At 37.0% G+C, this 14930-nt stretch overlaps 1 long non-coding RNA gene across 1 annotated transcript; it reads left to right on the top strand.

The window, feature by feature from the left end:
* Nucleotides 1–1211: 1211 nt before the first annotated feature.
* On the top strand, nucleotides 1212–6985 carry LOC130553426 (uncharacterized). The gene is made up of 3 exons (XR_008962859.1): nucleotides 1212–1378; nucleotides 5748–5954; nucleotides 6513–6985. It is a non-coding gene; the product is annotated as an uncharacterized LOC130553426 (long non-coding RNA).
* Nucleotides 6986–14930: the final 7945 nt, after the last annotated feature.

Here is a 14930-nt window from a genome sequence, read left to right as displayed (position 1 = left end):
TGGAAGGTGTGCTTTTAATGCACCGGTAGTTCCAGTCATTTTGATCTATGTTTGAAATTAACTGAGGAAATTTACTTTCATTTTCACATGACACTGCAAAATCAATAACAGCTTTAACTTGGCAAATGGATGATTCTTGGCCTCCACATCGTGCATTAAAATGTTCAATTTGACTAAAGTCTGGATGGCAAACAATAACCTGCAGTTAAATTCTGAAAAAAAACAGAAGTGCTTATCTCAGCCCCTACTGGTGTTTTCCCTAAAGTGATGGAATGTCTTAGTCCCTTATCACATTCTGTTAAAACCCTCCGGAATTTAGGTGTTCCTGTGAGACAAGCTCTCAGCCTTGATCAACGTGAATTATTTGGTTCGAAATAGTTTTTATCAATGGAGAAACATCGCGAAATCGAGGCCAGTTGTGAGCACTGCAGAGATGGAAATGAATATAAATGCTTTTATTTCCTCCCGCCTTGATTATTGCAACTCACTTTTTACTTAATAATTCTTCATAATTCATCCCTGAAACGCTTACAAGTGATTCAAAATGCTGCTGCCAAAAACGTTAACTTTAAAAACATGCAGAATTAAAAAAATATATATATTTACCTAACATCTTTAAAAATGTTTTTTTCAGTGGATCACAAGAGAAGATATTTTGAGAAATGTCTCCGTGGTTTTGCGTTCAAACAGTGGAAGTTAATGGAGTTCAATGTTGTTTGGTTACCAACATTCTTCAAAATATCTTCTTTTGTGTTGTGCAGAGAGGAAGTCATGCAGGTTTGAAATGACATAATGATGAATAAATGACAACAGAATTTAAATTTTTGGATGTACCGTCCCTTTAAATACGTAGGACGTTCTTCGCATACAGTCACATTCCTGACTGTATGCAAATAGAGTCCTTTTTTCTCAAGTATGATTCATGTTTAACTACTCAATTTACAGAGTCATGTACTCTGTTTCCTTCATGAGAAAGGTTTGCCTGTGGTTGTTGAGATTATGTTGAGCAATTACAGTAAATTCAACTGACTCCCTGAAATTGATATTACTTGTCAGTCCAAAATGTGTCCAAAAACGCTCCGAGTATCAAATCGCAACACATTTCATTTCTTTCCAACATATCACTTCTGCTCGCTCTCAATAACAGCATTCAGAGGCGGAGTCACGCAAATCCATGTAGTGACTAGTTCTGAGATGACATGAGAGTTAAAACCATCTTTTTGCAAGTTCTGGAACGTTGTGTGGTAAAGTAAACAAGCATTTGAAGTCAGTTTTCCATGCCAGTGGTGATAAATCGGCGTCCACGAGTTCATCTCCTGGGGCGAAATGATAAAAAGAGAAACTTGTTTCTTGCAGCACTGTGAATCTTCTATCAGAGGTCTGTAAGGCTTTGCTTCCTTGAATGAGCTTTGGAATACATTAGTTGTTACTCATGGCTAATTTGCTCCCTGTTTTTAGTCACCGCCGAAGTGACAAACTAGTTTGACGGCGCGATGGGCAAGTCATCACAAATGCCCGCTCTCATATTCTTTCCTGTCATTCACGACAGAGTTGCTATGGGCTACACCTCAAGTGTGTGACAGATTTCTGACAGTTCTTCTCCTTCATTGGCCCTGTTCCGAAGGAGAAACTCATCGCAACCCAAATGTCATAGTTCTTACCCTTGACCTCTCCAGACAAGAGTTTGTAAAGTGACATGTGTCTGATGAGCCGATGCTAAAATACATGCATGAGGTTTTTCTCTCCATCGGATGACTGTTCTTAAAGGTTCTCTTCCTTGTATTTAGCTACCTGTTTGTCCAGAATCGGCTTGCTAAGTTTAACTAAATACAAAGTGGGTGTTGCGAACATAGCTATGTATACATAGATGCCCGATCGACATGTTAACACATCTGCCATTTTGGAACATTCAAGAAAAGACATTTTGTGGCCTCTGGTTGTAAAAACAACACAACTTGGATTTAAATCACTGAAGAAACCAGATAACCTTTCACAGGTGTTTTTTGTGTTTTCATATAATTCAGTATTACAGGTTTTGAAACTGTGGTTATCTTTTTAATGTCTTGTATATCGCTGCTGTCCTTCAGAAACCTTGTATCTCCGTATTTTTTTGCCATAAACCATTATTATTAATCACCCTTTATGTTTGTCACTGGGTTTAGCAAAATATCTAACCAATGAAAAGTATTAAAAAGTGCAACACAGTATGTAATTATTTTAAAACGCTCTTTCCTGAAAAACAGCGAATTTGGACATATGGTTTTAGAAGGGCAGTGACGATTTGATGGTTTAGTAATTATAATGTTGCTGTCTACACAACAGCGCATAACATTTGCCATATTTATACGTGTGTGTGTGTGAGAGACTTCAGTTATAGACGTATAGTCAGCTTGCTGTCAAGTGTTCACAGAGCACTGTTGACCTTTCCAATATGGCGGACGTCTTGCAGAAAGCGGACCATAAAACAGCTGTTAATGAGGCATCAATGTGTATTTTCTATGAATGCAAACATCACATTAGCCTTTAGTATTTGTCAGTTTATTAAGAAAAGCTCATTTTGATCTCATGCCTAAAACGCCTACGTTTGATTTTCACACATATATCAGAAAAAAAAAACATGAAATGCAGTGTAATTTCAATGTTATTTCAGTTTTTTCAGAATTGATTATTCATATGTATGTGTTTAGGTAAAATATATTTTTTGTTTCATTTTGTGAACTACTAACAATATTTCTCCCAAATTTCAAATATAAATATTGAAAATGAAAACTGGAGAAGCAGGTGAAAATAACAGAAAAGATGCTGTGTATTTGTTCAGGCCTCAAATACTGCAAAGAAAACAAGTTCAGATTCACTTTTCAGCAATACAACAGTCATAAAATAAAACATGTTGATTTTTATGTTAGTGGTGTGTGTGCAAGCAAAACTCATCTCAATTCTTAGATGTTGGAGGCGGTTGTCGGGGCTTTGCTATGGGGTGGTTTTTGGTATGTTACAGTTCTTTTGCCAATGTGCTCTTGTTGTATATCATTGCAATAATAGCATGTTTTCAATGTATTCCTTAATTCTCCAGATTCGTTTTTCTTTTGTCAAATTTTTATGTACTGCAAAGATGCGCTGCAACAATGTGAAACAGATAAAACATTGCTATAGAAATAAATTTGAATTGAATTGTTAATCGCAAGGTGGATAATGCAGTCTGTAGATTTGGTCCAGGATACTCCTACGTGCTATAAGTCAGGAATTGTCTTGTCCTTGCCTAGGATAACATATGAAGTCAAATAGCTCACTTTACCTCAACAAGTCATTGTGAGGACTCATTCAAGGTTATGGCACAAATAACGTGATGTGAGTTATGTAGTGCTTAAGTTATAAATGCCTGAATCTCCATAGCAGTATCAATAAGGTCGCTTGCTTTTGCAAGCACCACTAACCGCATGCGCATATGGTTTTGTCTAAATCCTGCCATTGAGCTACATCTCTTTTGTTCATGTCTCTGTTAGACGCATTAGTATTCAAGGTCATATGTAACTAACAGATTGTGTCTTATTCCCCCTGAGCAAGCTGATGAGTTCCCACTTTTAACGTGCCGTCCTATGAATGTAATTGGTGCAGTCCAGTTTTTCAAGCAGCATGTGTTAACATTAGCTTGACATGTTACCTGTCCTCTGCATATCTCGTTTGCCTCGGGGAGGCGGCGGTACGGCATGATTTTTATCCCTTGTCAGCAGCCAGCTCATTTAGGAATTCAATAGCCAAGCTGGCCTATGAACTGCACACTGTGTGTGCTTTAGCTACAAACTACGCTGACAAATGATGAGAAGTGTCCTTGTGTGATATGCATCAAAATGGCATTGGCAAGTTGATTTTTTACATTTTTCAGAGCAAATGGGAGTCGTCAGGTGTTCAGGTGCAGCTGACGTGTTCAGGGTGGTCGCCAAGGTGTTGCTATGGTGTCACAATTATTTAGAAATAGACAACCTTTTAACAAGACACACAATTTGAGGTGCCATTTATTTCGAAATAGTATGTTGTAAACCTCTATTCATCAGTGGAAGACAAAAGAAGATATTTCGAGAAATGTCTCAGTGGTTTTATGTTCATACAATGGAAGTCAATGGGGTTCAGTGTTGTTTGATGACCAACGTTCTTCAAAATATCTTATTTTGTGTTCTGCAGAAGAAATGAGGACTCATTCAGTTTGGTGATGTAATAAGGTGCGTTTCAAAACCCGAAGGGTCATCACATGATCTTTGACCTACGTCCACTCCAACATTCCTCACGAGTGAGCACACGTTTAAGGGTCCTGCAGTGAGCTCTGCGCCGTATGTCAGAGTTCCTGTGGTCCACTGGTTTGTCAGTCTTACTTTGTGATCAAGGTTGGACACCAATGTCACTCTCAAACGCTTTGGCCTTCTCACAATGTCTGCCAGACCAGCCCCGGGGCTATTGTTAGCTGCTTCACTGCGCCTCTGAAATGAGTGCTGGCCTTCCCTTTCTAGATTAGATGCCGTCGCCTCTTTTCAAAGTTGAGAAAACTGCTCTGATCAATTCCTCTTGAACTCGCTGACGCCGTGCACTTGAACCAACTTTGCAGCCTCACGTCTTCACGTGTCACACATAATTTCCTCCAGCGCTCTCTTGATTTATCTTTCGGCTTCTTTTCGGACTTCCTTTCTTCCCGGTCTGGATTGTTTCTGTTACACTCCATTATACTTCCAGAAAGTTTAGTTCTTCCAGGTATCTGGCAGGGATGATCCCGGGATTCATTTTAAAGGTCTCTGGGTTCTCAGCTGTCAAAGTTCTTGTAAGCGCACCGTTACGCTGGCTCTGGTTACCAATGCAAACACAACACTATTGTGGAAGGTCGGGGGGGAAAGGGCGCGAAAAGATAAATGTGATGTCTTGGCTTTTTGTTTGTCGGGTGTGTCCTCTGCTTTGTTGAGTTACCGCTAAAGGGCGCTTCTGTCATTCATCTCAAGAATTTGGTGGCGTGCATCTGGTCAGTGTCCAAAAACAGGCGGATTCTTAATGGGGTTCTTAACAGATTAACACACATTGCATGTCTGAATAAGGAAGAAAAGTTATCGGAGTCATGGTGCTGCTTCAGGGAATGCAACCTCGAGTCTTTACTGCTTTAGGTGGGGGCCAGTTCTCCAAAGGACTTCATGAGTATCTGTAGGGTTTTGTGAAGTTAAATGTTGAAATAATATTTGTAAAGTTTGTCCTGTATGGCAAAATGTTAACATCATGCTATATTTGTAATAGCCCTTGGGAATACAAGCAAACACAATAAAAGAACCGCTCGCAAATAGTCACGCGAGGCTCTTTAAGGGTTTTTGACAACTTAGCAAATACAGTAAGCACACATCCGCCAGTATTATATGTATACCTGTATAATTCTTTAAATTGAGACCCAGAGATGGTCCCAAACATTCTGCTGAACACAAAGGAAGATATTTGTAATATTGTCAGTAACCAAATATCTCATCCCCCATTGACTCCCATATTTTCCCTAATGGGGTATGGGATCTGCTTGGTTACTGACCAATTCCTTTGTGTTCAGCAGAACAAAGACATTTATGCAGGTTTAGAACAATCTGAGGGTGATAAATGTGTGTGCATGCGAAACCATATTTACATAAAGATAGACGTTGTTATAAAGAAAATAGAGAATATTTGGGAACATTAGCAACTCGAGCAGATTTCATCTATGAAGCAGTGTGTTTATTTTCTGATGTGTTCAGGTGTTACGTTACACAGGTGTGTCACCTGAAGGGCTCCTGACAGCGGCCTTTAACCCAGAACAAATGTCTCGGTGCCTTAGGGTTTCATCACGCCAAACCACAGTCAAACCAAAATGTTCGACGAGATAAGAACAGCATTCCAACATTCACGGGACACTGACAGGGGCCAAACACATCAAAGAAAATCTGACATTCCTGCATGGAAAGGTAAATACTGATAATATGATGTAAATTACCGGTGGAAACGTGCGCGTGTCAAATCCGGGTCAGTGATTTTACTCTGATGTGATGAAGTGCATATTTGTGTTTTTCCATGCCGTCAGCACAGTTTATTTACTTAATATTCATCTCTTTCAATGGCATTATGTAGTCATAAAAGCTTCTGTGAGATAATCGGGCGTGGATCTGTCGATCTGTCATTTGCATTTACAGGGAAGTATTTTTTTTAAACAAACTCTTTGTACAGGCTTGTGTATGTCGTGTAAAGCTTGTGTACATTGGCAAAGGATAAATGGACGTTAAATAAAAGCACCGTTGTGCCTAGAGGTGGTTTGGTAGTTGCCAACAATTGGAGGATCGATATCATACAGCCACGAGACCATTTCAAAAGTATTTTCAGATTTTTATTTACCTTAATATTTATAGGTACTGTATGTGTTTAGGTAAAATGATCATCATCATATTTGTTTTTATTTTGTGAACTACTTACAATATTTCTCAGAAATTTCAAATAAAAATATTATTTCTATTTGCATTTATTTCCAGAAAATGAAAACTAGAGTAACAGGTGAAAACAACAGAAAATATTATCTGTAAGTTCAGATTCACTTTTAAGCAACACAACAGTAATTTGTTTACATGTAGGAAAAGTTAAAAAAAAAATGTATTTGATTACTTGGATTTTTCTCACAGTTTTCATGTGTTTTGTCGTGCTGTCAGTCTTTCACATTTCTGTTGGATGACTTGATGTCCCTCCTGAGGTTTGATTTTGTTGAAATTCTTAGAAGTGACACACATTGTGCCTTATTACTTTTATAAAACATTGATTCAAAAATGAATAATTATATTTAATATTGATAAAGCACCTTTATAGCGGTCAAAGCACGTCAAATATGATAAATACAATTGCTACTGGTTTAAACTAAACAAATTAGTATAACAAATTAATTTTCTTTAAAAGAACACATTAAAACGACAGCATTTATCCACATACTGTATGCAAAGTATTTGAAATTAGAATAAGAATATTAATAATAATAGGTGAGAATATATAAACGTCACAGCTTTATCTAAAAATGAAAATGAAATGAAATATAAAATAAATACATTTCATTAAATGATTTGCAGCATAATATGCGTTTGAATCCACCGACTCAAAGTCAATGTACATAGTTTCTACAAAGCGCCAATACACAGAATTTCCATCCACTTCTTTCTGTAAAACATGAGAAAAAATCTACCAAGCTACTGTATGTGGAAATTACACATTGCTTTAGGTCCTCGTGCAGGACTGACTATTACAGCGGTCAGTCAAGTGGAAAAGTCACATTTGTGGCGTGGCTGCACTGAAATACAAGGAAATGGAAGACCGCGGCCAACGTTGAGTGTAAAGCTTGAAAAAATCCCTCATCCACATCTAACTATATCCAATCTAAAGAGCAAGTGGACAGTCAATGTCACAATTCATGTCTCTTGCAGATTCACACGGCTGCCGTGTCAAGTCCTCGGCTCTTCAAAGATGCCTACGCGCTGCTTTATTTGCCATCCACTGACGTTAAATGAGACGACGAGGCATGCACGCAGCTGTAAATGTAGACGTCTGAAGTCGGTAATGAGCATTGCATGCTGTATATTGGTGTCTTGAATGCTGTCACACCACAGATATGAGCAAGATATGAGGTTTTCATCCAAAAGGTCACTCTTATCGTTTTGAGGATTAGCTCACGTGGTCGTGTGTGTTTGAAATGGCTCTCTGGTGAACCGTGGTGTGATCTCCAAAGGCCATCGTCCTGACGGCAGGTCAAAATGTCATCAGGCTTGTGTTTTCTCAAAGATTTATAATGACTGGGTTCCATTTACACATTGTAGGGTTTGTTAGAATATGTTTTTGATTAACAATAAAAATCAGTGAGCATTCCAATCAGTATTGGAAACTGTGAGCCCAGTCTCATGAATTGCGTATAAATAACACGCGGGTAGCATTATTGTGAAATACGTACACCAAAGTTCGATTTTGCGTGCATAAATACACCTATTTTTGCTTGCATATGATACGCCAGTTTAGCGCGCGTGCATATTAACCGGCAATTTGTCTTATTAACCTGTCCCCTAACCCAAACCTAATGTTAGCGTGCATGCATATTATAACCTCTACCCTAACCCTAAACCTAACAGTATTATTTTAATTATTTCAGTGTTTCCTCTTCATGTACGTTTCAAAATGGCTGCTCTCCAGCGAGGTGCAAGCAAACATTGGCGAATCATATGCACAAAATCTAACTTTGGCATACGTATTAAACGATAATGCAACAGCCTGTTATTTATACGCAATTCATGAGACCGGGTTGAAACTGTCCCCTTTTCCAGATTCACGTTTTATATTCACGATTTATATTTTATGCTGTTGACTGCAGTTCTGAGGAAAATGTCTCTATGATGTCATTTGACTTGAACTTATCTATTTTAATATATTATGAAAATTAGGGATGTTCAATGATTAATCGCAATTAATTGCATCCACAAAAAAAGTTAGTGTTAACACAATATATATGCATATTAGTTTTGTATTCATAAACAAATGCGTATATTTAATAAAAATATTAAATAAAAAGATAAATAAATGTTTATGTGTATTTTTAATTATATCAAATATTATTATATACACCGAGTGCACAGACATATCTTATTATGTATACACAAAATTTTATTCTGAATGCAATTAATCGCACGTTTTAAAGAGAAAACATACTGCGGGATTTCTGTGAATTAAAATGTGAAAACCAGAAGCAATAGTACACCTTAAAAAAACATAAAAACTAATTTTACTGTTATTTTTACATATTTTTAAAAATACAGTAAAAATATCATATTACAGAAAAAATGCAAATTCAGAGGGAATATCCAATATATACAGTATATATATATATATATATATATATATTATGGGGGGCAAACAGGAAATAATTATTGAATATATAAATGCAAATCCGAATATATAAATGTAAGTCTGAATACATAGTTATAAATCTAGAAAATATAAATGTAAATCTGAATATATGCTTATAAGCCTGAATATATAAATGTAAGATAGAACTCTCTTGTGATATCCCAAATCTGTCCTGTATATATACAGTATAGTGTCTCATCCATTCTGCAGAGTAACTTTCCATCTGATATCCATTTGATAACGTATGTTTTACAATTATGAAGAAAATAAAAGATTAAAAATGTATTTGCTTCAAATCAGAAAGGATTAAGATAAAACATTTATATTATCCAAATGAAAGAGTTCAAGATTAAACATTCGTATGTCCCAAATAAGAACCTTTATCATTTTAATCAAACATCAAAGATAGGATGATGTGTCTTGGCATGCTGATGTTATGTCTGAAAGTATTCGAGCGCTGCAGGGGATCATGAGTTTGATTTAAAGTTTGTTCTACAAACAGACTGGTCTCACGAGAATCCTTGAATTCGAGTTATGTGACTCTAATAAAAATGTGATTATAAAAAGGTTTTTATTAGGCCCCCTAAACCCAACCAAACATACTTATCAGATCAAGTGTACTGTATATGAATAAGCCACCTCATAAAAGATTACCAATCACCGTGAGACTGTGCTGCTAATATACAGCCATTAGTAAGACATTTGTAGATTGATTTTCACAAAAATAGGTCGGAGGACATGAACGTGAGTAATGACTGAATTTTTAGTATTCCCTAAACTCATCAATTCCCTCAACATACTTGAGGCAATAATAGACACAGGCATCGGTTCATTTGAAGGTTTACTGTATCCTTTTACACCTCTCAAGAGCCTTATTTACCTCCATCTCTCTTCCCCTCTCTGGTTCCATGTGTTTTTTTAAATACAAGAGCGTGTCTCCATGTGTCAGAGCAACAGTTGTGATGGCCTCCTAACTTACACCCAGTCATCATTAGTGTGTGTGTGCTAATGACTTCTGTTGCAGCCGCTGTCACTCTCCATATTTTTAATGGCCTTCAACGCTAGAAGATTCACCCGTCTCGCAGGAGGACGCAGGCTTCGTGACAGTGGTCTTCCTCCGGTACCCGAAAGAATAGCAGCACAAGCTGTTTCCCATCACCAAGCTCATTGCCTTTCAATATAAGCACTGTCAGAGTTTTAACAAACAGCGGCGTGTTTGACATTCGCATCAACCGCTCAAGTTAGCCGCTTTAGTGTTTGCTGTCATGGAAAATGTTGTCAGCTTCAGAAACGAGATAAAAAATGTCATCTCGACGGCTTAACGGCATGTTATTGAAAAGGTACGTTTGTACTTGAGAGACAGATTTTCCCATGACGGACTTTTAGCGTGAAAAGCAAAACCACGGTAGCGGTGCGATGATACGACAAAGGAACGTTAAAGATTCAAGGGTTTCATTTAACAAACGGATTTGAATGGATTTTGGATGGAGTGGGTTGGATTCTTTTTTTTTTGATTCTGAAGAGGTGGTGAAGAGGTAACTATGCCAGAAATGTGGGTGGTTGAGCTATCTTTCACATTCACAGTCGGATAAAAACAAAAAAACGGGTTGTTTTTCTGCACGCACGTTGGAATCGTAAAACAACAGTGAAACACAACTGTATGCGTGCTGGGTATTATGCTAGAGGCATTTCTTGAGGGAAAATTTGCATTTATTTGCATAGACTGTGCTGCTTGTCACGCTTCTTACTACACTGAATATATTTCTCAAAGTAAGTTTATTTTTGAAAAGTCAATATCTGTCCTGGCTACAATACAGTTACTGAACATTGTCTAGAAAATAAACAAAGTTAATTAAACAATGACATTCATTGTTAAAAATACAAGAATTTCAGACTTCAAGTCAAAACACGATCACATGGGAATTTGTAAATATTTTACGCAGTGGCTAATTCGCATGAATTTGTACGATCGTATTTATACGTTTCAGTACGATTCGCCTTTGCGCCAGTGGCGTTCAGGTTCAGAAGTGGGCTTGGTGAGGATGCTTTTTTCTAATAATCGTTTTACTATGATTCGCATCGAATGAATTAATACAAATTTGCCACCTTATAGTTACGAATTCCTATGAGATCAGGTTAAATTTACTAGAGACATTTTCAACAATTGTCAATGCAGTTGTCAATAATCAATTGTGGCAACAGTTTCTACCTTAAATTTAACTAAGCCGTTCATAAAAATTTGATGGTTTATAATTGTAAACGCAGTTCCTCCATTTTTCTATAAGTGTTTATAGACTGTTTCAGCGTCAACAACATAAACAAACGTTATGTGGCCCAAACTTAACTTCTGGTTGATCTCCGCAAAGAATCAATAACTGCTGAGTAGATTAAAATGTATTTAATAAAATCAATATACAATAAAAATGAATATAAATTAATATTAGTATAAATGAAATATAAAATGTTATATTATAAGTTTATAACCAAACAAACTGGAAGTTAACTTCAGGCCAGGCCTGTGCGTCCAATGAAACTGACACCGTTGACCCATCGAAGTTTAATATAATGTTTGTATTTTAAGAACAAAGATGCTTTAGGATTTATCACAATGGTTATAATTATAAATATAGCTGCATATTCAGTATGTTCAATTTGGGCGTCATTATGACGAGGGGGGTTTAGAAACACGATCTTTCAAAAACGGTCCATGTCTGGGCTGCAGATGTACAAAGGCACACAGATTAGATTTAGATTACACATCTGCTCTCTGAGGGCATTTTGCCTCCCAGCAAGATCTAACAGAGGTTTTCTATTTGAGATCTGGGTTATAATTCATGTCATTCACATTTGTATGTTCAAATGCAAATATGCAAGATGTGATGCCGCAGCTGGTTAATAATGCAAAATAAACACACAAAGTTCCCGCATCATTGCAAATGGCCTTATTTTAGGATAAAGACCGGGTGAATGTACAGTATTATGTTTATTATTTGTCTGCTTACCAAACAAATTAATTAATTGAAGTGACTTAATGAGTTAAGTTTCAAATAATGATTGCAAAGAAAAACAAAGGAGACGTGAAACTCGCAAAGCACAAAAAACATAAATATGTATGCACAAATCAGCCCCAGTACTAGTTTTAAAGTTTTAAGTTTGATTGCCAACTTAGGTAACTTTACAGTCAAATCTATTGAATGCTTATGATGCATTATACCCATCCGTTTAATAATATTAAACACTTTTGAACATGCAAGTTTGGAATTTTTCTGTTACATTTGTAACTTTTCTGTCACTTACTGTACAACAGTCTTTCAGACAAAAATTTTAAAAGATTAGTATTATTATTAATAACATTAAACTTTTTTCTTTAGTTTTTAAAAGAAGGCTTGACACTTATATTTAATTAAAGAATAAAACAAAAACTGTAGGACTTACTCAAAGATATTGTGCCGAAGGCCTTTGTAGCACGAGATATGTTGACTTAAAGATTTAGGAAGCAGTTCAGTCGTTTGGAAGCAAACAAGAGTGAAAAGGTTCAGAGGAAGACGGATGTAAACAAATGGCAGATGTTTATTCTCGCCCTTCCCCTGGAGCTGTACACACAGTCCTGCGCCATTAATGTGCCATGCCGTTGACACAGAAGAACACTATCATACAATATTAACACTAGCTCAGCTGAACGCAGAGATGAGAGAAGACGTGCCATTGTTCACACTCTCAAAGAGGACGACGAGGGTGACGGCTCTGCTCTTGGAAGTTCAGACCAACTCATCCAGAGTCATAGTATAGAAATGTCCTCTTTAACTCCGTGCTCTAAGGGGTTCTGAATTGAAATACCCATGGTTTCTTCAAATTCTCATCTTTATGGCTGTTTATGTTTAAACGAACAATATTAGTTGCTACATCTGGATCTAGGATTATTTATAGCTCACTAAAGAAAGAAGAAACATCAAAAATTTGCTTTCATTATTTATTTACTCACCCACATGTTGTTCCAGTTATACACATGTAGACATAGACGCCACGTTTGCCCGCTCCAGACACGTCGACGCGTCCGCCATCTTGGAACGGTCAGGTATTCAGTTGCTGTTGTTGCAGGTGAAAATTTGTTGGTGTGTTTTTTATATTTAAGAACTTCATTTAATCATCACATCACATGACAGCAGTTTGAAGTTATAGCTGCACTCTGTTACATTATGCCATTACTATACTTTCCCTGCTTATAACATTCCTGTGTTGTCTGATATCCATCACAAAACAAGAATTTCAACCAATTAAATTTCCTAAATCACAACTAATAAGCACTCCTTATTCTTCATAAACATTTCCTCAGTAACTTTGACTGAAAGTCAGTGAGTGCAGCTGTGACACGTCAGAGGAGATCTGGACCTCCCGGCTGAGACTGGTTTTTTTCTCCATATATTTCTCATTGGAGTTTGGGTTCCTCGCCACAGGGTTGGCTTGCTCACCGGAAGACTGCTGATATTAGAGATTATTTACTAGAATGATCTTGCTTGTTCTATAAACACCATGCACTGTGCTGTGTTTTGCCTCTTCTGTGTTTTTCAGTATTTCTCCTGTAAAGCTGCTTTGGAGCAATGCACATTGTGAAAAGCGCTATATAAGTAAAATTGAATTGAATTGATTTCTCTGAGCTGAGAATTTTTGAACAATATTTCAAAATTTATTCAATAACTTCAACTACACATTTTGTTTAATTTGCATAAGCATACAGTATGGATTATACTGAAAATACTGTAGCCTAAATATTGACAGACTTTTCATTTACTGTAGATTTTCGTACACTTCCTGTTAATGTAAAAAAGCTTTGAGCCTGAATACGGCTGAACACGTTTTAAAAAAACGATTCTCTGCATAAAGGACCTGGCCGCCCCCACAGTGCTATTCTTATATCCATAAGAACGACGCTATAGTGGATATTTAAAAGCTTGATAGCTCTCAAATCACATTCCATCCATAAACAGTGTGACGGAGCGCACCATTAAGCCTAAAGAAACAATTATATTTAATTATGTAAATAGCTGAATCACCCAATAAAATCCTTAGAGAAATAGAAAAGGCAGTCAGGTCAGCAGATATTTTTCGAGGCCGCAAGTTGCCGTATCACAGCTTGATTTTCACAGTCTCAGGAGTTAATTGAAGTCAATAACATTCAACCCCCGGGGCGGATCTGAAATGATTTGTTGCAGGTGAGTACTTTAAACCCCGCGCCGCTTTGATTTATTCCGTCACAGAGAAGAAAAATTTGACGGAACAAAGCAAATCGTACAAAGGACGGAGGTAATTGTGTTCATGCCTTTCTTGTACAGCCCTTCTACAGACGGAGACAAATCGATATCAATTTGACAAAGACTTGAAGGAAAGACGAGTAGCCTTTCAAGCTTCGTACAATTCAACCCAACTCCTCCAAAACGACTTCAGTATCATTCGTTTGTTCAGAAAAATGTCAGTGTTAACAATGTGAACAACAGGCTGAGGGGTGTGAAGAGAAAAGACGAAACAAAAGCTTCAGAGGAGTCTCACTGCGTTTGGACTAAAAATAAAAGACTCTCTCGGAGGAGCGCTCTTCTGTGCTGGAGAGGAGGAATAACTTCACTCTTCTGAAGGTAACACGGGTTGGTCAGAAACACAGATTTCACATCAACTGCAAAGTGTAGAACCCAGCATTATAAATGCCATTCACAACCGTCAACTGTTTACCATCAAAACCATTGGAAAATATCTTCATGTGGTGTGTTTCAGATCCTATTCCAGATTTAAGATCTGATTTAAAGGTGTCTCATCTGGCATCACCAACAGAACCCAACACATTACCAATAGAGTAACTTCCATTGAAACCAATGCAGTTCCCATTACAACCATTACATTTAACATAGTTTTCATTTACTTTTTAATTTCACTTTGGGTCACAACGTAATTCCCAAAGTTACATTTGTGATGTTCCACTTTTTTGATGAGCTTGCAATTGTAAAATGTGAAAAAAGATTGAATTACCT

Source organism: Triplophysa rosa, linkage group LG4, assembly GCF_024868665.1.
Source record: "Triplophysa rosa linkage group LG4, Trosa_1v2, whole genome shotgun sequence".
Classification (NCBI taxonomy): domain Eukaryota; kingdom Metazoa; phylum Chordata; class Actinopteri; order Cypriniformes; family Nemacheilidae; genus Triplophysa; species Triplophysa rosa.
This window is presented reverse-complemented; position numbering and strand designations above follow the sequence as displayed.